Source organism: Onychomys torridus, chromosome 5, assembly GCF_903995425.1.
Source record: "Onychomys torridus chromosome 5, mOncTor1.1, whole genome shotgun sequence".
Lineage (NCBI taxonomy): Eukaryota > Metazoa > Chordata > Mammalia > Rodentia > Cricetidae > Onychomys > Onychomys torridus.
Window position 1 is genome coordinate 103,126,221 of NC_050447.1, and position 23,495 is coordinate 103,149,715.

The 23,495-nt window shown below is 40.0% G+C and overlaps 1 protein-coding gene across 1 annotated transcript in view; it reads right to left on the bottom strand.

The window, feature by feature from the left end:
* The window catches only part of Cdkal1 (CDK5 regulatory subunit associated protein 1 like 1), a 554,248-nt gene that overhangs the window by 155,562 nt on the left and 375,191 nt on the right, over positions 1-23,495 (bottom strand).

Here is a 23,495-nt window from a genome sequence, read left to right on the forward strand (position 1 = left end):
ATAAAGTTTACCTGGAGATCAGATGGCATAGATAGCCAGTCATAAACAAAATTAGGCAGTGGTTGTAGTGGGTAGCCATCCCAGCCTTGGCTTGGAAGTTCCAACCCCCATTGAGGCTTCAATAATAGTCACGCCCACAAGGCGGGGCTAAGAGAGGAAGCAGAAGACCCAGGATCGAGAGGAGAGGCCTGGCTTGGTTCTGGGACCCTGGACGCTGGAGGTAGACCGAGCAGATCTGATCACATGGCAGGCAGAGTCTCTGGATCTGATCACATGGCAGGCAGAGTCTCTGTGTGTTCAAGGACACAGCCAAACTTGGTGACACAATGCCTTTAATCCCAGTACCAACCATAGAGACCTGGAGGTCTGTACAGACATCCAGTGATGAGGAGGTGAGGTGGCTGGGCTAAGAGCCAATGAAAAGGCAGAACAGCAAGGCAATAAGGGCGCAGGTAGACAGGAAGAAGCTGGTTCTCTCAGGGGAAGCTACGGCGGCTTGGTGAGTAAGGTTAGCTGGTGACTCAATTTATTTAAGTTTCCTTAAGACAGTTTCTTGTAAGTCTCCAGGACGAATGGGAAATGTCATTAGTGGAATAAGATTCAGAGAGGTGAATTACAGTCAGTTATACAATTAGGATATATTAAATGAGGGTCCTAGTATGAAGTTTTGAATCATTCCCAAAGGCTATCTTCCCTCTGACCTGTGTCCGCATGTGTTCATTGCATGCCTGTGCTAGAAGCTTTGATGGATCATAAGTTCACTGGGAACAAAACTTATTATTAATAATAGTTTTCTCCAGTAATTTACTGCAACATTAAAACCTACTTGTATTCTGCAGTAGTATTTTAGAGCAGAGATATCTATGTTCTGTCTAGAGGTTAAGAGATTCGCCAAAGGTCACCAGGCTATTGCTGCAGCAATCAGAATGTAAACCTCAATCTTTCAGCCCTCTCAGTGCCCTTTCCACTACTCACAATGAACACAGAGGCAATTTAATACTAAATAGCTCCAGGCTACATTTATTCTTTCTAAGACCTTGTTGTTGCCTTTATTATTATCATTATTCTTCCAGAAATGAATGTGATTATTCCTACAATCAGATGGCTTGGAGACAAAACAGTAGCAACAATGTCAGAGAAAAGAAATTGGAACTTAAACCCAGACAGATTTGGGTTCATTAACAGCCTTGGTACCAAAAGTTACTTCAAAGATCCCAGCTTTAACCCCATCTTCTACAAGATGGGGATCACAGCACAACCCTTAGTAGGTGTTGTGAGTGTGAGGCATTTCAAACTGCAGCTAGTATACAGTAGGTGCTTAACCTGTATGCCTACCTGCTTCTACTCTCCATGAGACTAAGGCAGGGATCACACTCGCACCAACTCTGCATTCTAGCACTTCCACAGCCTGGTTCTGTTTATGGTTCTTGTCAGCTGGTGCCCTAGGTAAGTGCTAGGAAATGATGCAAGAATAGGACTGGAGTATAAACACCATTGAAGGAAACCTTACGTAACACAAGTGGTTTCACTTTTCTTTGCCACAAATTATATTAATTAAAATTGGAAATCATGGGAATTTGGTGAGGTGGTTTATGAGTAAAGTGTAAGAAAAAATTTCAAATTCTAGATCTGAATAATATTCTGGCAGTGACAAGAGTCAGTCTTGGAATGTCTAGTGAAGGGTTTCACCAGCATCTCACAGTCCCTGAATGTTTGCAATGTTCAAATTGTACACAAATAAAAACATATCTATACTAGTTGAAAACTAAAAACAGTTTTTACTAAGACAAAGTTTACTAAGTAGTAACCAGCTTAGGGTGGTGGCTCAGCAGCTTGTTGCTCTTGCATAGGACCCAGGCTGGTTCCCAGCACTCATCTGGTACGTCATAGCCATTAATACCTGTAGTTCCTGGGGATCTAACTCCCTCTTCCCTCATCCTTGGCACCAGGCACACAAATGGTGCACATATGTATGTGCGGGCAAAACATTCATACATGTAAAATAAGATAAATCTTTTAAAAGACTAAAAAGACAGAAAATAAATTGGCCTAAATAGTATTGTTGCACAAAACTTTCATTTTTGGAAAATTTGTTCAAATGGATAAGTAGTTATCTTTCTCAGAGTTTATCCATCCGTCTAAACTTCGCTCCAACTGCAGCACGCCGTTTAGAATATACGTATGTATGTGTCTGTCTATTCATTTGTCCAACTAGTTTCCTATATTAAATACCTTCTGTTCAAAATATGATCATGAATTCCTTTCTTAGCACAATCCTGACCAGACCATTGAATGTACAAGGGATCATATCCTGCAATTTAATGACACCATATGTGTAGTCACATTGTTTCAGGATCAAATAATGATTAACCATAAAAAGAAATCATTAAAACTTTCCTGCCTGAAAACTCAATACAACAAGCAAGAGCACAATTTTATTCCTAGAGGTTAGGTGTGGTCCTAACAATTCTGAGGCTGAGGCTGAGGCAGGAGTTCTACCAGGAGTTCCAGGATTGCCTGGGCTACAGAGTGAGACCCTGTAACAAAAGCAAGCTCACAAATGTGATGGTGGCATGATGACTATTTAGCCTCTCTTCAGGGGAATTTTTCACTAATTAGTTCTTGTTGGTTTTGCAAAAAATAATTTACACTGTCAATGTTAACATCAGGCCACAGGAGTGAGTGCAGGACCTCAAGTTTTATTTTTAAAGTCTTAGTTTTAGTATGGAGGAGATAAGCTTGATGGACAACATATACATGTATGAAAACGTCCTTCTAAAACTTAGTGCTGCATGTAATGGATATATATAATGAAAAAATTTACAGAAATTTATTTTGAAATATATTTCATTCGATTATTTGTTAAAATATAGAAAATTTAATATTCAGGCTTCTAATTTTTACTGAAAGTAGTAAAACTTTTAATAAACTAGAAAAATTTAAATGAGTCATTTAGTTGAATCTGATATAGTTTTATTGTTAAGTAGAGAAGTAATCCATATGACACAAGGCAGGAGTAAGATGGCCAATCATTGGTGAACATAGTGAAGCTATATGGGGAGATCAGAATTTACAACTATGAAACAAACGGCCTTTCATCAGTGTGAAAGTGGGGAGTATACACAGACACTGTTCCTGAACCTCAGAGAGGAATGGCTGGGAAACAGACAAGGGTGGGAGGAGCCTGGGGCAGCTCCACTTGACCACACTGGAGAAGTCAGTGGCATTTGTTACAGTTCCAAACTGGTATGAACCCAAAAGACACAGTTTTGCTTCAAGAAAGAGTGAAATGAATCATCACTGTTAACTAAAAGCTAATAAACACCAAGCTAAGTAAGATTTTATCCTGGGATGCTGTGCTGGCTGGATCATCATTGTTAACTAAAAGTTAAATAAACGCCAGGCTAAGTAAGATTTCTACCCTGCAAGACTGTGCTTACAGTGCACAGCAAATATTTTGGAAGAAGCACAAAACCTTACATAAGACCAAATATATTGCTTCAAAAATTAAAAGTAAGCATACAGGATAATACTGTTATAATATTTAAAAGGAGTCATATTAAATTTCACAGGATTCTCACACATCTGTTATTAAAATCATTTTATGACATGGCGGGGTAGAGTGAAGGTATTTACTATCTATGGTACTGTTAACATGATTCTTATATGAGTTTTCTGTTTCTATGGTAACATGAATTATAAGGTTCAATGAAGCTGGATTTGGTGATGTGTATTTTGCTGCTATTCAAGGTGAAAAGGAAATGAAACAGTCCTAACATTCATAAACTGCAGCAAATGTCTGAATTCCATTTAGAGATAAGACGATAATTACTAAAGTAATTAGAATTCTTCCTGGATGGAATTATTTTGCACACAGTAGAAATTGAGATTTGGAAAGAAAAGCATGGGTGAGTATGTTCAGCATCACTAATTAATTACAGCCCGAACCACTCTGCCATTCTGATCCGTTGAAGTCACTATACCTTCTTCTCTTGAAGGCTGACTACAACGGGAAAGGAAACTAGCCCCCACTCCATCCCTCAAGTCAGAAAGATAAAGTAGGTGAAATCATTTTATTCAAGAGAAAATCCAATTACAGAAATAATCAACTTTTCCCTCTTGCTTTATTTTTTCATATTTGAAAGGGCATTCACATTAGCAGAACCAATTAAATGAATATCAAGACGGGGTACAAACTACAAAGTTGGGCAAGTTTCTTAAATCTTTTGAAACTAGACTATGAGGGGAAAAAACACTGAAATTTTAGAAATTTAACCCTGGATCATAGGAGTCTCTAATGGGAAGCATTATCCCAGGGAGATAAATATTGAATCCTGAAAAGAATAATTTATAAGGTCATAATATAGTGCTTCTAATATATAGTCCAGTATCAACAACAAATTAGGCTAACTAATATTCCCCATGAATATATTATCATTAAAAATTGGTATCCAGAGGCCAGGGGTTGTAGATTTGCTGTGGGATAATGCTTTTGTACACTGGTTTAATAAAATACTGATTGGCCAGTAGCCAGGTAGGAAATATAGGTGGGATAAACAGACAAGGAGAATTCTGGAAAGAGGAAGGCTGAGTCAGGACATGCCAGCCCACTGTCCAGGGAGCAGCATGTAAAATGGCACACAGGTAAAGCCACGGAACACATAGTGACATATAGATTAACAGAAATGGGCTGAGTTTAAGAGTAAGAGCTAGTCAGTAGTTAGCCTGAGCTAATGGCCAAGCAGTTTTAATTAATATAAACTTCTGAGTGATTATTTTACAAGCGGCTGCAGGGTCTGTGGGGCTGGGCAGGACCAGAGAAAACTTCAGCGACATAGACTCAGTGAGTAGATTACTTGCCTAGCATATGTGAAGCATTTCATTCAATTCAGTACCACATAAACTGGGCATGACGGTGCACACCTGCAGTCCCAACACTGAGGAGGTAAAGGTGGGAGTATCAAGGTCATCCTTGGCTACAGAGGAAGTTCAAGGCTATCCTGGACTACATGAGAGTCCAAAGGGGGGGGGGAAGGAAAGGTGGGGGAGAAAAAGAAGCAGACAAGAAGATATACCTGTATAACAGAATTCAAACAGTCCACTAAATCAAAGCATATTTGCAATTATTTCATTTAGTTGAACTGCTATTGCTGCTGCCTTCACTGACTTCCTCCTGATCAGCTCAGGGTTGGCAGACTTTGGCTAAAGCGAGAACTGTTCCTGTTGCTTGCTTTATAAAGTTTCACTGAGCCCTGAAATACTCATTCATCCACATGTTGTTTATAGTACCTTTCTCTGCAGAAGTTGATCTGAGGCACCACAACAGCTCCAACAGAAACCATGGGGTCTACAGAGCCACAAGCAGTTGCCATCGGATGGGATGCTATTCCCATCAGGCCAGGAACTCCCTGTCTTTTGTAAGTGCTTTGAGGGACACTGTTGGGGAGATGAATATAATTATCTCTGAAACTTCATGTGTGATCATACTCACAGTTCAGTCCTGGCCTCAATCTAGAACCTCCCCTGTAGCCTACCATTCTGGTAACATTTTCATAATTTCTCATCATACCTTTGGGGTCTCACATGCTTTTGTCTCCTAATGGGCCATAAGCTGCAGGTAGTCTTAGATTAGGCTGCAGCCTCACAGGTTGGAGGGTGATGCTCTGTAGAGCCACAGACCCTATGCGAAGTGCTTGGGAGAATTAGGGAACAGATAAAGAGCTGAATTAGTGAATTCAATACAGCATCGGACTTGACTTGTCCATCAATGGCTAACCCCTGTATTGGCTAATATCAGTCTCAGTATTTTAAAGTCAAAGAAGGTAAGTCTGGCAGGAAGAGGAAAGTGGTGATTCACAGGCCTTTATAAATGATAGGCTTCTCTTGGGGCGGGGGTTTCACTTTACTGCACTGCAGATGATGACAGTATCCTGTCTCAAGTGAGCACTTTGTTTAAAAGTGTATGGTCAACTAAGAGCCCTCTCATCCTCAATTGCTACCTCTAGGGATGATTGGAAGGGCAAGGCTGGGTCAATGCTCACGGTGCATAGCTTGAGATTATGTACAAATTTCAGTCAAAATTTTGGGGGAGGGAGAAAAAAGGTGCAATACAGGGTCCTGGAAATAAAAGGAGGAGTTTGGGGATATGTAGAGGACTCTGGATACTGACTCCAGATCACAGTAGCCCCCCCTCCCTTTGTGTGTGTGTGTGTGTGTGTGTGTGTGTGTGTGTGTGTGTGTGTGTGTGTGTGTGTGTGTGTGTGTGTGTGTATGTGTGTGTGCACCTGAAAGGCACAAGTTCTATCGGTTTAATAAAATTTCTTCACTGAACAGTGCCTCTTCATAGGCTTACTCTGAACATGTGAGAGGTCCAGAGGCAGCAGGTAACCATTAGCATGTCCCATATAACACTCAAATGGAGACGATGGTTTACATACTGAGCCTGTCACTTGTGACATTACCTCATGGATACTCACTTGGCCTGAATCCCTACCTTGAGAGCTCTAGTCTGTTCTGTCCTAGGCCATGTTGGGCTGGTCTTTCACTCAGATGAGAGTTCAGCTTCCGTAGCCATATGGCCCTGCTGGGGGCAGGTTTCACAGCCCCACAGAACCTGCATAGGGTCCAGTCACTGTAGTTGCTGGAGAGGCAGTCTTACACACCTGATATCATGTCCAAAATCACCTAGGGTCTACACAACAGCACCAATGACATCACTGTTAGTAAAAGAATTGAGGAATCCTGTAATTACTGTAGATCAGGAGACCTTGTCTTGAAGTTTGTAGCCTGCCACACAAACCAAGGTACCTTTGCCCCTCACACAATGCACATCTAAATGATGGCTTGAAAGACTCACAACAGGCCATGTGCTCAGGATCCTTCTTTGTTATTTCTACTGTACTAAAGGTTCACTCAGCCTCTCCTCCAAGATTCACCACAAAACCTATCTCACAATGCTGTAGTATCAAGCAGACTGGCCTTCTGTGGTGACAAGGCGCTAGGGATTAGCGCTCTTTCCGTAGGGTTGGCTGGGAAAGAGAGCATTCTGTTTAGTTTTTGTCTTTTGGGTGGGAATTCTAAGGTGCCTCCATCTATGAAGAATGAGACCTCACTAGACACTGAGCCTACAGTTGCCTGAATTGTGTATTTTCAGCCACTAGAACGTATAAACCGCCTAGTTATAGTCATTGTGTTAAAACAGGGGAATCAGCTAAGAGACTTAGTCATCGAAAGAACCTTCTGAGATTCAAACCGGTGAAAGAAAGAGGGCAGGAAGATGGCTCACTCAGTAAAGTGTTGCTAAGCAAACATCAGGAGCTGAGGTTGAATTCCCACCACCCACGTATAAAGCGGGTTGTGGTAATAGAGATGAATCCCAGTGCCAGGGAGGCAGAGATAAACAGATTTCTCTTGGTTCTGCTAGCCACATAGCCCACCCAATTGCTAAGTTCCAGGTTCAGAAAGAAACCCTGTCTCAAAAGTGTAAGGTGGAGAGCAATAGGGAAAACTTCCTAATGGTGACCTCTGGCCTCCACATGCGCATATGCACAATGAAAACAAGCATAACACACACACACACACACACACACACACACACACACACACACACACACAGACACACACTCTCACAACTGAGGAATTAGAAATTGATAAGAGTCATTTCTCAAACCACTTGAGTGAATCCTTGAGAATCATGTAGAATAAAACTAATACTTTTATTAACCATAAAGGTCAATGACTAACTTCAGCATAACAATTTCATGCAAAACATTTGAATAAATTTATATGTGCAAAGTACCTATGAGTACCAATGCACCCAGCAAGTATACAAAGGTGTCATACTGCCAGCTAGGCTTCAGAATGGAAAGCTGTACCAGGAGGAAGCTCTAATGTAAACAGGACTGAGTTCAGGCTAACCCAAGACAGGGGAATCCCTACAAAGAGCAAGGACACAGAAGCTGAGCACCAGAGAGCTGAGGAGCATTTTCCTACAGCAGCGAAAGGAATGGTGATGTAACTGACCAGCAGTGCCAGGGACAATCCAAGGCAAGGGAGAAAAGGTGGGACACAGAGGCCCAGATGAACACACGCAGTCATGAGCCTCAGAGGGTGACACCAGAAGAAGACACAGGGGATGCTGCGAGATCAAGTGGTCTGTCACCTCCCAGGGTAGGGTGTGACCCAACTAACAGAAAATATATCACTGCAAAGACTGCCACTGGACCTCCATCTATGATGCAGCTATAGTTACAGCAAGCACTAATGATTTCTGATCAAAAGATTTTACAAAAAAACCTTAGGTAGTCAAGTATAACTAATTTGTTTCACTGACATAATGACTGTTCCCAAGGACAAGGTCACACATTCTATTTAGATTTATAGGAAAGCTATTCTTAATGTATGATGATACTTTTATAAGGTAGTCATATAAATAAGCTGAATACAACAGAAAATCACAAATAAGTGACTGAACAAAATGCAGAGGCATGTACTATTACTAAAAGAGAGAAGAAGAGTGAAGCCATCTTTGAAGGCACAACATCTTCCTACGTGACTAAGATGCTTCACGTAGAAGGCAGGGTATAATGGAGTGAAGCAGCAAAATCACATATGTGGGGCCTGGAGGAACAATAAAAATCATATAGGTCCTCTACACCAGAGTCAGTTTCTGAAAATGTGGGCAGAAGAGCTAATTAGGGCTCCAGTGACTTCCCAAGGAAAAGCCACCTTAGTCAATACTGGCAATTGAACTGATAATTGATTTAATCAGTGTCAAAGGAGGAGGATGTTTATGCCCTAACACTGAACCATGTGTTGAGCCAGATGCTACAGCTTCCAGTAAAAATTCACTCCCAGATGCCAGGTGCTCACCAACAGCAGTTGAAATAGTTACAGCTTTAGCAATGACAGTGTTCAAAGTAAACAAACATGGCATGCACTGAGACGGGCAAACATTTGATCCTCCCAATATGCACCCAGAGTATTATTGTATAATATTTTAAATTTTAAAATATTTTCTGGATACCCAGATAGGTTACATGGCTTTCTTAGGACGTACATTAAGTAGAAATGAGGGCTATGATCTTGATCTTTGTAGTTTTGGTTTCAAAGTCTAAGCTCTTTGTGTAATACTTCAGTAACTCCTGGCCAAGCAACAGAACTCAGGTATAATAAATACATTTATAGAGTGAGCATTTTAAAACAAATCCTAGAATACAAAATATGGCTATGAGAAGGATGCAGGAAACTTCCATGAAAGCAATGTGTGAGCATAGGCTTAACCAGGAGATGGACAGAGCAGAAGCAGGAGGGACCACATCCAGTCATTACATAATGGGAAGAAGGCACCTGATTTTAACTCACAGTAAAACAACCAAAAAACACAAAGGGATGTGTGTGTTTGTGTGTGTGTGTTTGTGTTTGTGTTTGTGTGTGTGTGTGTGTGTGTGTGTGTGTGTGTAAAACTGATAATTGGTGACCTTTAACCATGCAGAGGTTGTCACTTCAACTTGCTGTCAGTATAAAATACAATGAAATATATCACATTCACCTTTTTTAGTACTAACTACTGAATTCTAACATGTGCTTCCTGTTTATAGAACAGTTCAGTTTGCCACGTTCCATGTTTTCAAAAGACCCAGGCCTGTGGCACCTGTTAGCATAGGTAGAAAAGTAGAACACACACTCAAGTGAAGGAACACGCACTCGGGTACAAAGCAGCAAACACCATGGAATGTGGGGCAAAGCAATGGGCGTGCAGGAGTGTCAGCTCCAGAGGGTCAGGAGCAGTGTGGAGATGTCTGGAGGAAGCATCAACCACAGGTGGGGAGTGGCACTTCAGGATGCAGGGGTGCAGTAGTGCTTTCGGTATGGGATAGACGAAAGTGACAAGAAATACAGATAGTTATAGCCCAGATAGTTATGGTCCCAGCTACAACAACGGCAGGGAAACCAGCCTGAGTGAGTGGATCCTCACACCTACCAGAGACCCCAGAGCTACAAGGGAAGTGACAAGCACGTAAGAGATGAGATGCAGTGCATAAAGGCAGGGACCACTGGCATGAGGTTTGCCTCCCCAGCCTACAATGCACTGTGAGTGTATAAAGTATGTGTGCAGAAAAGGGGACATGTACAGAAATGAAGCAGAAAGACAAGCTAGAAGTCAGATAAATGGAATCAATTCATTGAATTTAGTAGAGAAGATGGAAAAGAAGCTGCAACCAATATGAAGCAGATTAAGATTGAGCACTTGGATACCAATTTCCCCTGTTTAAAATGAAGAGAAGATGAAAACAGCTTGAAGGAACAAAAGGAAGGACTCCATCGGAAAATGTGTGACATTCTAGGCTGTTTCACCAGATTCAGAACACAGTCAAATTCTAATATAGCCAGAGAGGGAGCCCAGCAGGTCAAGGTGTTGACCACCAAATCTGCTGATGGTGGAGTTCAATCCCCAGGACCCTCACAGTAGAAGGAAGGAACTGATTCTCAGAAATTGTTCTCTGACCTCCACACATATCATTTGGTACACACACACACACACACACACACACACACAAATAAATAAATAAATAAATAAATATGATTTTTAAAAAATCCCTTAAGTTTAGAGCATGTCCCTAAAAATTAAGTCCCTTGGCTGAGGATGTAACTTGGTAGTAGAGCTTGTCTAACATGCAAAAACCTCTGGATTTGATCTCTATTACAATAAAAGATTTGAAAAGAAAACAAACAGCTAAAACTGCATGCTGCCATGCAATCATCAAAACCAATCATCCAACCAAGATGGAAACATTTCTGTGCACTGACTACAATAATGCAGGTTGACCAATTCTAGACCCCTATTCATACACTGCAACCAAAGGACAGACTAAACATTAAGTCCATATTCATTAAAACATAAAACCTCTACCAAAAATCAGTGTTGGACTGTCTAATGTCAAATGTGATGAACAAGCATTGTATGTTGTTTATTTTAAGAGAGATGTGAAAATGTTTTTCACAGTAACAATGACAACAATGTAAGCTAGAAAGGAAATTTGATACTAAATATACATTATTTAATTGGAAATTGGAATTCAGTTTAAAAGTTACATGATTTTAAACCTGAAACTTTTTAAATGCAAATCTTGTTTTCATTTCTTTTTTCTTTTTCTTTTTCTTTTTTTTTGCACATTTAAACCTGACGATGGTGTGCATATTTCCAATAAATACAGCAGCATGAGGTTCCGCACTAGCAGGACACCCGCTAACATCTTTTATTCATATACGTGCTCCCAGTGCAAAGCAACTATATTATTTCAAATATTTTAAAATGTTTTTTGTGACTACCTAACATAACCGCAGGTTACTTCACAAATCACCACTTTCCTTTTGCACTCTGACTAAATCTACACAGAAGGACATATCTGTGGGTGCAGTGCACACAGTTGAGGGACACTCAGAGATGCTCCCAGTCTGGTGCTCCCAGTCAGCTGATTCCAGATGGGAGAACACAGCTCTCGATGAAATAGAAGAGAAAGAAAAGTATGCTGTGTAGAGTCTGCTTCCTATCCAGATCCAGCCCCTTGGCACTAGATAAATCAACTGTCACAAAATCTGGAGAGGAAAAAAAAAATCAATGCTAAAAGCTGGTTATGGCAACTCTATGGATGCTGTCACCTCCCCTGATCTCTCAGCAAGATGTACCTGGATCTGCAGTCTTGGTAGTTTCTCATCTTCAACTATGGGCCTAAGGACACAGAAAGAACACTGTGCTTGAGACTGAGACAAGGCAAGGATTCAGGAGGTGGGATAAACATTTATGTCATCTTTTCCTTTACTTATTGATACTACAATTACATACATTCAGCAACTGGTTTGAAGCTGGTCAGTCTGACAGGCAATGAATTTCTGTGTGCTAATTCCAGATCCACATATGATATGTAGTACATGATCTATTTCTATTTGAGGTGGTAAAAGGTAGTTTTGAAGATTAATATATTTATTTTAGATGCTAAAATAATAATCTTAAAATAGAATATTCGAATAAATTTGAAGCTATTCATTGAATTTGCCAAATGAATGAAGATTTAGTAAAGTTACTCAATTTATTTAAATCCATAAATTACATTATATGAACTATTAGTTGTAGCTAATGACTGTTATTAGGGTATTATGTATTTTAACTCTTTGTCATCTAGCTTTTCTTAATAACAGTGACTATTCCAAAAAAAAAAAAATACCCATACATTTAATGTCAGCTTGGCTGACATTCAACTCAGACTCAATGTCTCCTACAAGCCTTCATCATAGGGACACAGGACTTCAGACCGTTATTGTTTTATGACTAAAAAATGAGTGACTCAAGACAAAAAGCTCAACATCCTTAAACTTCATTTCTATTCATTCTCTAATAAATACCATCTGGTGTATACTTTAGGGATATAATACCCGTCAAAAACTCCATCATCTTATGAGAAGCGGCACCGAGTTGATCTGAAATGCATATTTGAACAGATGTGTTTAAATTACATCTCCGTCTATCCACACGCATTAATTCAGAGCAAGTGTGTGTTGATTTAAAATGCATAAAAAGGGGGATTTGGAGATGCATCAAAAGTGAACAGCATCTCTGAGGACCAAGGCTTGAATTATGAAAGGTCATTACTAAAAATAAAGTTTGTGTTTCTTAAGGGTTGGATGCAGGGGCTGTTCATGGGAACCAACTTCAGGTTTGCTGCACAAAATCGGGCCCGCAAACTGTCCTGTGTGGGAAGAAAAAAATCGGACAGTTGACATCAAAATACAGAACATTACAGGGTGTGTCTGCTGAATGACACCAGTTGATGTGCTTCAGACCTGTTTTCAACCATATTTTATGGATCTCTAAAATTGTACCTAAGAATTCTCCAGACATTGGGAATGTCATGATTTCATCTTCTGTAATAAGCTAAAAGTATAAGAAAAAAAATCATTCAAATAAAAAAGAAACCACAAAGTGCATCAGTCCTTAGCAAGGAATTACACCTGCAGGAACAGGCACTAAAGCAGCTCATTTGTGCCCACTTTCTTGTCACTGTCAATAATGGCTGAGCTGGTGAGTCCTGGTGACTTGACCATTCTCCCCTAGAAAAGGGGGAAATAAGAAAACAAGCTGCTCAGTGAATCTCAGTGAGTTAGGAACATCATGAGCTGAGTCCATGACACTTCATCCACAGGTACACAGCTCTGACTCAGATCTCAGGAGAGATGCTGAATTTGAGAATATATATATTCCTGGTTCTGGAATATGTATTCCCAGACAATGCGATTACCTAGACCCTGACTAGACCTACCAGATATATTCTTTAGTCACAAATTAAAACAAACAAACAGGCTGAGAAAAAGCTTTCTGTAGTGCCCATCTTCCAAATTAACCTTCTGGGCCTTGTTGGGGCAATTTAAGAAAACTGAGATGACCATGGCAAAAGGAGTTTCAGGTTGATTCGTGAAGGAGAACTCAGAAGGGCAGAAGGAACCCATCTTTTCTAGAGCACATGCAATCTCTGAAAATGTCAGCTAACATTGTATTTTACTGACAGAATTCTCTGAAGCTTGAACTTCTTAACCAAGGAATAGTAATGAAGGCTCAGTAATAAGACTGAATTTTTTTTCCTTTTGCTAAAACTTCACATACCATCTAGATAATTGTATGTATTATGCTGATTGGATTATTTGTCCCAGCCCGAGTCACTCCAACCTGTTCTGCCTTGCTGTGTGCCCGGGAGGCTGACCTTCTACTTGCTGCTCCATCTCTCTCACATTATAGTCCAGCCCAGTGACACCCCATTCCCTTCAAGTCGGCAGCCTTCTCAGAGAGCTTCACGTGTACCTGGCTCTGCTCACTCCTCTAACGCTGATAGAGCTAACCTCCTCCACCTGACACTTAGCAGTGACATTCTAGGAAATCTTCTGGACCTGAGATCATCCATCGATGCCTCTTTCACGTTGCTGAGCCCAGTGTGTTTCCTACTGTTCTACTATAATCACTGGTTAGGTCTGTTCTCCACTCCAATGACTAGGTTCCTTAAGGACAGCGTGGCCATCCATGTCTGCCTTTCAAGGTACAATTTCTCAGGGTCTAGCATAAAAGAGGTGCTGAATACATGTTAATAAATCTGTTAAAGACTTACCAGTTTCCCCTTTGAAGGAAGAAAATTCAGATCTCACGAATAGCATTCATCTAGACTTGATTCTTAACTTTAGGTAAAATTAAATATTAACACAATACATTTAAGAAAACCTCTAAGATAAATATGCATTGAATAGAATTCGTTAAGAGAAGAGACAGAGTAAGGAAGAATGATCAGAAAGCAAACTAGTCTGAATAAGAATGGAGCTGGAGATGAGCTGTCCCACACAGTAAGAGCTAACTAGCTACTTATGACTATTTGGGCTTTGACCTGCCTCTGCTGAATGTACCAGGCTCTGCTGACACCCTATGGGAGGCCTTATCTTCTTGTAGGAGGGAATTGAGAGGGGTAGGCTGGAGGGAAGAGGGGCATCTGTGATTGGTATGTTAAAATGAATAAAAAATTTCCTAATAATAAAAAATATATAAATTAATAAAAACAAACTAACAGCAAAAAAAGCACTGAAGAGCCAGGCTGCCAGCTGTACTGGCTGCCTTTCAAGTGTTCAACCGCCACCTTGGTCAGTTCCTGCCATGTCTGACAGCACAGGTTTAGGACATGTGTACCCAGAACAAGTTCGGATGGAGGCCACTGTGCTTTGTTGGTATGAGGAACTTACATGCTAGGCCAGCACTCTACCACTGAGCTATATCCTCAGGCCATTTTCTATTTTCTTGTTTAAGTTTTCAAACAGGATCTCACTAACTTGTTCAGGCTGGTCTTGAATTTAAAATTCTGTAGACCAGGTAAGCACTGACCTTGTGACCCCACTGGCACACGAGTTACAGGCCTGTATTACCACCTGCCAAGGACTTGACTGTTCTAGAGAGACAAAATCCTGGGACAGAACTTGAAATACAAACCCATTACTACAAATCTGAGCTATCATTTCCTCGTTTTTAAAAGGACAGGAGTACCTATGAATTATGTTATCATGAAGAGTGAGTTAGGGGACACTGTTGTTGTTGTTTTCCACATTGATCCGTGGGCAGGGAGAGAGCTTGAGCCACTCTTAAGACCTTGGGGTTCCAGACTTCTTACATTCTCTCAACTGAAATAGCTTCATATTTAACTGTTACACACTGGGCCTGCCCATTAGGTTTTGTTTTCCTCTAGTGAAGGATGATAAATGAGGGCAAGTAAGCAAAAATTAAAAAGTCAAAACCAAACAAAAACATCCAAGAAAACACTGAGGCCTTTTGAGTGGCCTGCATGAAGACCATCATAACGGAAAGCATCATCGTCATGTTCCATACATGGTGCAGTGATACTGGACATCAGCAGCTGACTTGACAACAAAACAAGTATGTTATTGTTCAGTAACAGCCTAAGAGAAAGGAAGTGAACAGAGCTCCTACATTAGAGGAGTGGATCTCGAGAAAGGATTGCTTCTGAGGGGCCCACTGGGCTGAGGCATAGAGGGTGAGCTGATATGTCATCTAGTTGTTCGACCCACATGATTTTTGTTTGTTCCCCACCCTGGTGTCTGGACTGCAGTGTTGGGCACATCTTTGAAGATGGAGCTTCCAGGTCACTGTGCTCCTTAAGTTGCTATGAAAAAGGAGAAGAAAGATGAAGGCAGGAAACCAGTATAGGAGCCAACATGCCTAAACATTTTAGTATTAGTGGCCTCAGGCCAGAACAGAAGTGGCGGTAGAACCTGCATGTGTCCCGCTTCTGGTCAAGACAGAACTGGTTGCCAAGGTCAAAAAGCAGACCTAATCTTCTGAAGTCTCCACCCTAAACTTGGCTGGCCATTTTTTTCTCCTGTTCTGATCATTTAAGTGTGGGTCCGATCTCTGATATATTTTATTATGTTGTGCGGATATTCTAAACCCTCAAATCTCTGAAATCTAAAACACTTCTGGTCTCAAGCATTTTGGATAAGAGGTATTTATCCTCTATGGTACCTTTGTTCTTCATTTCCAGGAATAGCTGTATACTCCATAAAATATTGGCAAATAGACTCCAAGAACACATCAAAACAATTATCCACCATGATCAAATAGGCTTCATTCCAGAGAAAAGACTGTCAATGTAATACACCATATAAACAAACTGAAAGAAAAAAAAAAAAACAACACATGATCATCTCACTAGATGCTGAAAAGGCCTTTGACAAAATCCAACACCCCTTCATGATAAAGGTCTTAGGGAGATCAGGAAAACAGGGAACATACCTAAACATAATAAAGGCAATTTACAGCAAGCCAACAGCCAACATCAAAGTAAATGGAGAGAAACTCAAAGCAATTCCACTAAAATCAGGAACAAGACAAGGCTGTTCACTCTCCCCATACTTATTCAATATAGTACTTGAAGTTCTAGGCAGAGCAATAAGACAACATAAGGAGATTAAGGGGATACAAATTGGAAAGGAAGAAGTCAAGCTTTCCCTATTTGCAGATGACATGATACTATACATGAGTGACCCCCAAAATTCGACCAAGGAACTCATACAGCTTATAAACACCTTCAGTAATGTAGCAGGATACAAGATTAACTCAAAAAAAAAAAAAAAAATCAGTAGCTCTTCTATACACAAATGGCAAATGGGCTGAGAAAGAAATTAGAGAAATATCACCCTTTACAATAGCCACAAATGATATAAAATACCTTGGAGTAACTCTAACTAAGCAAGAGAAGGACCTGTATGAAAAGAACTTTAAGTCCCTGAAGAAAGAAATTGAAGAAGATGTCAGAAAATGGAAAGATCTCCCATGCTCATGGATAGGTAGGATTAACATACTAAAAATAGCAATCTTACCAAAAGCAACCTACAGATTCAATACAATCCCCACCAAAATACCAACACAATTCTTCACAGACCTGGAAAGAACAACACTCAACTTCATATGGAAAAACAAAAAAACCCAGATAGCCAAAAGAATTCCATATAATAAAACAACCTATGAAGGCATCACGATCCCCAACCTCAAGCTCTACTATAGAGCTATAGTAATAAAAACAGCTTGGTACTGGCATAAAAACCAACATGTGGACCAATAGAATTGAACTGAAGACCCTGATATTACTCTGCACATGTGTGAACATCTAATTTTTGACAAAGAAGCCAAAACTGTATAATGAAAAAAAGAAAGCATCTTCAACAAATGGTGCTGGCATAACTGGATTTAGCCTGGGCTAAATTTATTAAAATATAGGGAAAAAAAAAAGAAAATTGGGAATTAACCTCCCTCAAGACCCAGCTATTCCACTCTTGGGCATATACCCAAGGAATGCTCAGTCATAACATAAGGACACATGCTTAACTATGTTCATTGCAGCATTATTTGTAATAGCCAGAACCTGGAAACAACCTAGATGCTCTTCAACTGAAGAATGGATAAACAAAATATGGCACATATACACAATGGAGTACTACTCAGCAGAGAAAAACAATGGCATCATGAGGTTTGCAGGCAAATGGATGAAACTAGAAAAAAAAAATCATCCTGAGTGAGGTAACCCAGTGAGGAATCCCTATAGATTAGAAGGTTTTCACAGAAGTTGAGGAAGTTGTATTTAATTATAGCCCAACACAGAGACTACTAAGATGTGATATAACTGGTGATAGATAAAGATATGTGTGAAGGCTGGAGGGATGGCAAAGTGGTTGAGAGCACTTGCTGCTCTTCCACAGGACCCAAGTTTGATTCCAAGCACCTACACTGTGGCTCACAACTATCTGGAACTCCAGTTCCAGGGGGCATACATGTGGTACGCAGACAGACATGCAGACAAAATGTATGTGTGTGAGACAAAAAGGTTTAGGTTGAGAAGCTGACAAAACTCATGAAATACAAGCCTATGCATTTCAGAAATGTGCTACTGAGTGAATGTGCTGAGTGAAAAATAACTTCATGCTCACAGAATCATCTTCCATCAGTTCTGTGCATTTCACTTAGGGACAAAAGATAACGATCTAACTTGTCCTGTCACATGTTAGTTTAATGGTTTAGGAGTTACAGTAAGATTTATGCCTTGCTATATACTCACCGCTAAGAGTCAACTTTTCTCAGTAGGAGAAACTCCCTAAAGGAATCATTAGCAAACATTATAAACAGTTTTGCTACAGACCTGATTTTTTTTTTTAAAGACTTCAACACCAAATTACACAGAAAATTTGGTTTTGATGCAAAACATACATAGAACTCAAATCCTTTTAATGAATGAGATGAAAGGGCTAGGAAAATGGGTCAGTGGGTAAAAGACTTTCTATGAAACTTGAGGATCAGAGTTTGAATCCTGAAAACCAAGTAAAATCCATGCATCAAAGTGAGTGTATATTATTTCAGTGCCCCTATGGGGAGATGAGAAGTGGAATCAGGAGAATTCCTAGACTCTAGCAGGCCAACTAGAATGGTGTACATAACTATGGAGAAGAAAGAGACCCTTTCTGAAAGAGGTGGCGGGCTAGGAATGATATCCAACGTTCTCCTCTGATCCGAACAGGTGCCTCAGGCAAGGGGACTGAAGGATGGATGGGTGTGGGTGGATGGATTGGTGGATGGATGGATGGACGGACAGTCTACAAATACAAACCTAAGCACCAGTGAGCTAGCTCAGCATGTAAAGGTGCCTGCCTCCAAGCCTAATGACCTTTCTGTCCCAAGGACGCCATTGGTAGGTAAAAACTCTTGTAAGTTGTCCTCTGATATCACATATATATACTCACACAAATGTTGTAGAATATTATTTTAAGGTGTGTTACTTTTGTTTAGGTTCTGGAACATTTGTTTAATGATGCAAAGATATGTTTGATTAAATAAAATTCACCTACAGTCAGGAGGCTGAGTCAGCAATTAGCTGACAAAAAGTGATAGGGAGGAGTCAGGTGGAGAAAGGTTTTTAAGGAGGGGCAAGGAGAAGAAAGAGGGCTTTTAGGAGGATGCAAGCAAGAAGCAGAGGTGAGCTACTTGCTATTTAGCCTCTCTGAAAAGCAGAATTCCACCTTAACCTTTAAATCTTGAGTTCTTTAGGGGGACAGAGGTTTAGTTAAGTTTCCATCATAGCTTTGAAAGGGTCGGAGCCTGAGGGGACAGAATCCCCTCCGGCTACAGCCCTTGAGGCCTAACTGCTGCTGGTAGTGGTGGAGTTGCAGTTGCTGATTTGGACAGCCGTGGGTTAAAAGGCAGCAACCATTTTAAAAAAGGACAGCACACATATACAAAAAAAAAAAAAAAAAAAAAAAATTAACAGTAATGGTTTTCTTTAAATTTTGAGGTTTAAACACATCATTTCAAGTCCTTACACATTTAATATGATGTCAAAATTAAAAAAGTAATCATACCATCTGTTCCCTTGAGGACTTGCAATGGACATATTTTCTGAGCCCAAGCTACATTTTTAATAATATATTTCAGACTTCAGTCCAAGTGCAAAGGAAATGTCCATGTCAAATAAGCCATTTACCTGTTCCACTGAGAAGATTGGGCATTGAACTTTTAAGTAGATGTAAGTAGTTTGATAAAGGATGCTCATATACAGAGGAGGCAAATAGAATTTTAGAAGTGATGTCCAAGCGACAAATACATTTAACAAAAATGATATACTGTCCTCATGAACTGGAGGGAGCAGTATTCTCAAAAACATGTATTTGTGTGAAAGACAAAAATAAAATTCCTAAAAGCAGGGAATATACAAAATGATTTTAATAATAGATCTTGATGAGGAGCGATACCGAGCTTGGAAATATAAGAAGTAAAATATTGTCCCTAATGAAGTCATTGCATCACCCTTTACTAGAATTATGCTCACTAATTATATCAATATATTTTTGCCATTTTCAACACCAAAACCTTGAAGAAATGTGTGTGTGTATGTATGTATGTATGTATGTATGTATGTATGTATATATATATCATAACATATGTACACATATATACATATATGTAAGGTACTTGATTCCTAGATGATATGCTCCTCTACAGTGATTCCTAGATGATATGCTCCTCTACGGATGTAGGATAGCTTATATATCCATAACAAAATTGGGTCTTCTGCTCAAATATGAGTTAGGTTCAAAACAAAACTTATAGGTGGCTGGGAGGCGGTGGAGCATGCCCTTAATCCCAGCACTTGGGAGGCAGAGCCAGGCAGATCTCTGTGAGTTTGAGGCCAGCCTGGTCTGCAGAGCAAGATCCAGGACAGGCACCAAAACTACACAGAGAAACCCTGTCTCAAAAAACCAAAACAACAACAACAAAAAAAAACCAACCAATCAACCAACCAAAAAAAAAAAAAAAAAAAAAAAAAAAAACCAACCAAACAAACAAAAAAACCCAACCAAATTGCTGTGGATATCGCTCTGTGTAAATAAAGTTCTGATTGGCCAGTGGCCAGACAGGAAGTATAGGCGGGACAAGAGAGTAGAGAATGCAGGGAAGTAGAAGACTGGGGGGAGACACCTTCAGGCGCTGCCATGAGAAGCAACATGTAAAAACACTGGTAAGCCACAAGCCATGTGGCAAAGTATAGACTAAAAGAAACGGGTTAATTTAAGATAGAAGAAGTAGATAACAAGAAGCCTGCCACGGCCATACAGTTTGTAAGCAATATAAGTTTCTGTGTGTTTACTTGGTTGGTTCTGAGTGTCTATGGGCCTGGCGGGTGAGAGAGATTTGTCCTGACTGTGGGCCAAGGCAGGAAAACTCTAACTACACCAAACAAAACAAAAAAACCAAAAACCAACCAAACAAAAAACCTTATAGGTGATATATTGTGATTGGGTGTGATGATGCATGTCTGTCTTTAATTCTAGAACTCAGGAGGCAGAGACAGCAAGACTGGGAGTTCAAAGCTAGCCTGAGCTACACAAAAAGAACATATCCAAAAACAAAACACAATTCAAAACACTAAAGGGAAGCATAAGGTAGTAGGTCTTGTTTCAGTAACTGTCTGTGTTCTATTCTGAACAATTCCATAAAGAAAATATGAATTTCCATGGTTTGAGAATTTCCTGAATGCACAATGTGTCTGAAAGGACTGCAAATGGTCCTAGACTCCAGTCATGGAATTCAGGATATACTAGTAATTGAGAAGCTAAAAATTTAACTTAGTATTTAAAAAAAAAAATCCTTAAGATGGTCTTGAATTCACTATACAGTTTGTGCTGGTCCTGACTTCTCAATCCCCCTGGTCCCCAAACCCAAGAACTACAATTACAGATTTGCACCACCATGCTCAGCTGAGAAATTAAGTGATAGTCAATAATCCATTCCCACGACTGCCTGAGATGGGTGCAGATGAAAGGAGAGACATTAAGACAAAATCCATACTGAACTTCAACCACAAATATTAACACACACATTCATAAAATAAGAATTTCTATAGAAAGGTTCCTAATATGCCACTTCAATTTTGTTATATTTCAACAGAATTAGTCTCAGTAAAAGGCATCATCTCCTTGTATGTGAGGTGTGGACAATCTGCCACACTGTAAACTTTACAGATTAAAAGATTTAAAAAGTAATTGAATTTACAATTCACAAATACACATCCTAAAATGAATTTGTGTATCCTCGTGGCCTTTTTTCTAGATAGTGAAAATGTCATATGTGAACTGTTCATATTTGATTTCTTTGGGTTTATCAAGTTGAACCGAGATTGGTTTTTTTTTTTTTAATAACATCAGCAACATTTTTTTTTTTTTTTTGAGATTGGGTTATCCCTTTTTTCTTGGATGAATGAACAATTTTCCCAAACCATCCCTATGTTCATATGAACAAGTTTTTCATGTGCTGAACTTGTATGGCAGTTTGTGTTGGCCTGACAACAAAACAGGCGTTTTCCTTAGTGACGTGGCTCGCTTTATTAGGTAGGACCACTCTTGGTATCAGGATTCATGTGTCCCTGTAAAATAAAACCTTTCTGGCTAGCTCAGCTATGAGCTGCTTCAGTTTGGCCACCTACTTGAACCTACACAAGTGTAATTCTGAATGATGATTTTTATTTTACAAATATCTTTTATTGGTACTGGAAGGAAAAGACGCCAGAATCTCCCATGACAGACTAGTGACGGCTCTGGGATAAGCAGAAACTTGGGCCAATAAAAGGAAGCTGGCAAGTGTTTTAGAAGGTACACCAGCTTCTTAACCAGAAACACAGGAACTGTCTGGCAACGCCATCATTTTGTCTTCATGCACATATCTCAGTGTAGTCTGATACACCCAGACACTCTGAAACATACTTACTGGCCTTTACTTTCCTTCTTAGGTGGCCCTGGACCTAAGATGGACATTTTTCTTGCCTCACTCCTCTCTTCAGCATCCTCAAATTCTTCTTCCCAACCCAGGCTTTCCCTTTGCTGAAAGCACTTCCCCTGCAATTCAGTTCTCTCACAGTCTCTGGGCAATCCCTGGCACTCTTCCCTTGCAATTACAGAACAAATCGAATCAGTCTGTGTTGTCTAACTCTTTTATCCCCTTTCCCTAACTGGTTCCAAATATTCGCCTTGCAGACGTCTGTAAGAACAGACTACATTCCCTGCTCTTACCTACTCACCACTAACCTGTTAGTAAATCTTCTGCATTGAGGCTCCTGCCTCAAAGTGCTGAGAAAATTCTGACCTCATAACAGGCAATTCCTTAAATGTTATTTTCTGATCTAATTCTACTTGACCTATGTACTATACATGATATGACTGATTGTCCATTTCTCAATTATTCATTTGACAAGCATATGCCCATGCTTGAGTTCAAGGGCTAGAAAACGTGCCTTTCCAGATTCTACAGTCCATGGGTAAACTTAGTTGGCAGGGGGAAGGGGCAAGGCAGATTGAGCAGGGATTGTGTACGGCTAGGGTCTTACTGGACTATTCTTTCCTTACTTCAGGCCCCTCACTATAAAGACTGTTTTCTTCCTTAAACCTTGCCATCTGTCTTAGTACGTGTCTTTCACACCTCTCCTTTTTGTCTAGTCCTCTCTGTTCTCTCTCATCTTCTCCCCCAATAACATGAGTGGTTTATGGTTACCCAGATAAAAATTTCCTGGGTCAACTTTAAGTCCCATGTTTTATTCTTTATACCTAGTCAAGCTCCAGTTAAGAAGATAAAAGGCTGAGGAACTAGCTCAGATGGAGACCTCTTGCATGGAATATGTGATACCCTGGTACAATCCCCAACCCTGGCAACTAAAAGCAACAAACTAAAACAAAACCAAAAGCAAGGAGATGTTATCATTTTGATTTATGAAGATACTTCAAGTTTGGTATGTCTTCAAAGGCAGTGTGGTCAGTGTCACCAAGCTCTGAGCAACCCATCCTCTGGGAAGAACACAACAGCAGTCTATTCCTTTACTAACTATTAGTTACCCTCCCTGTTCTTTCACAACTTTCGAGTT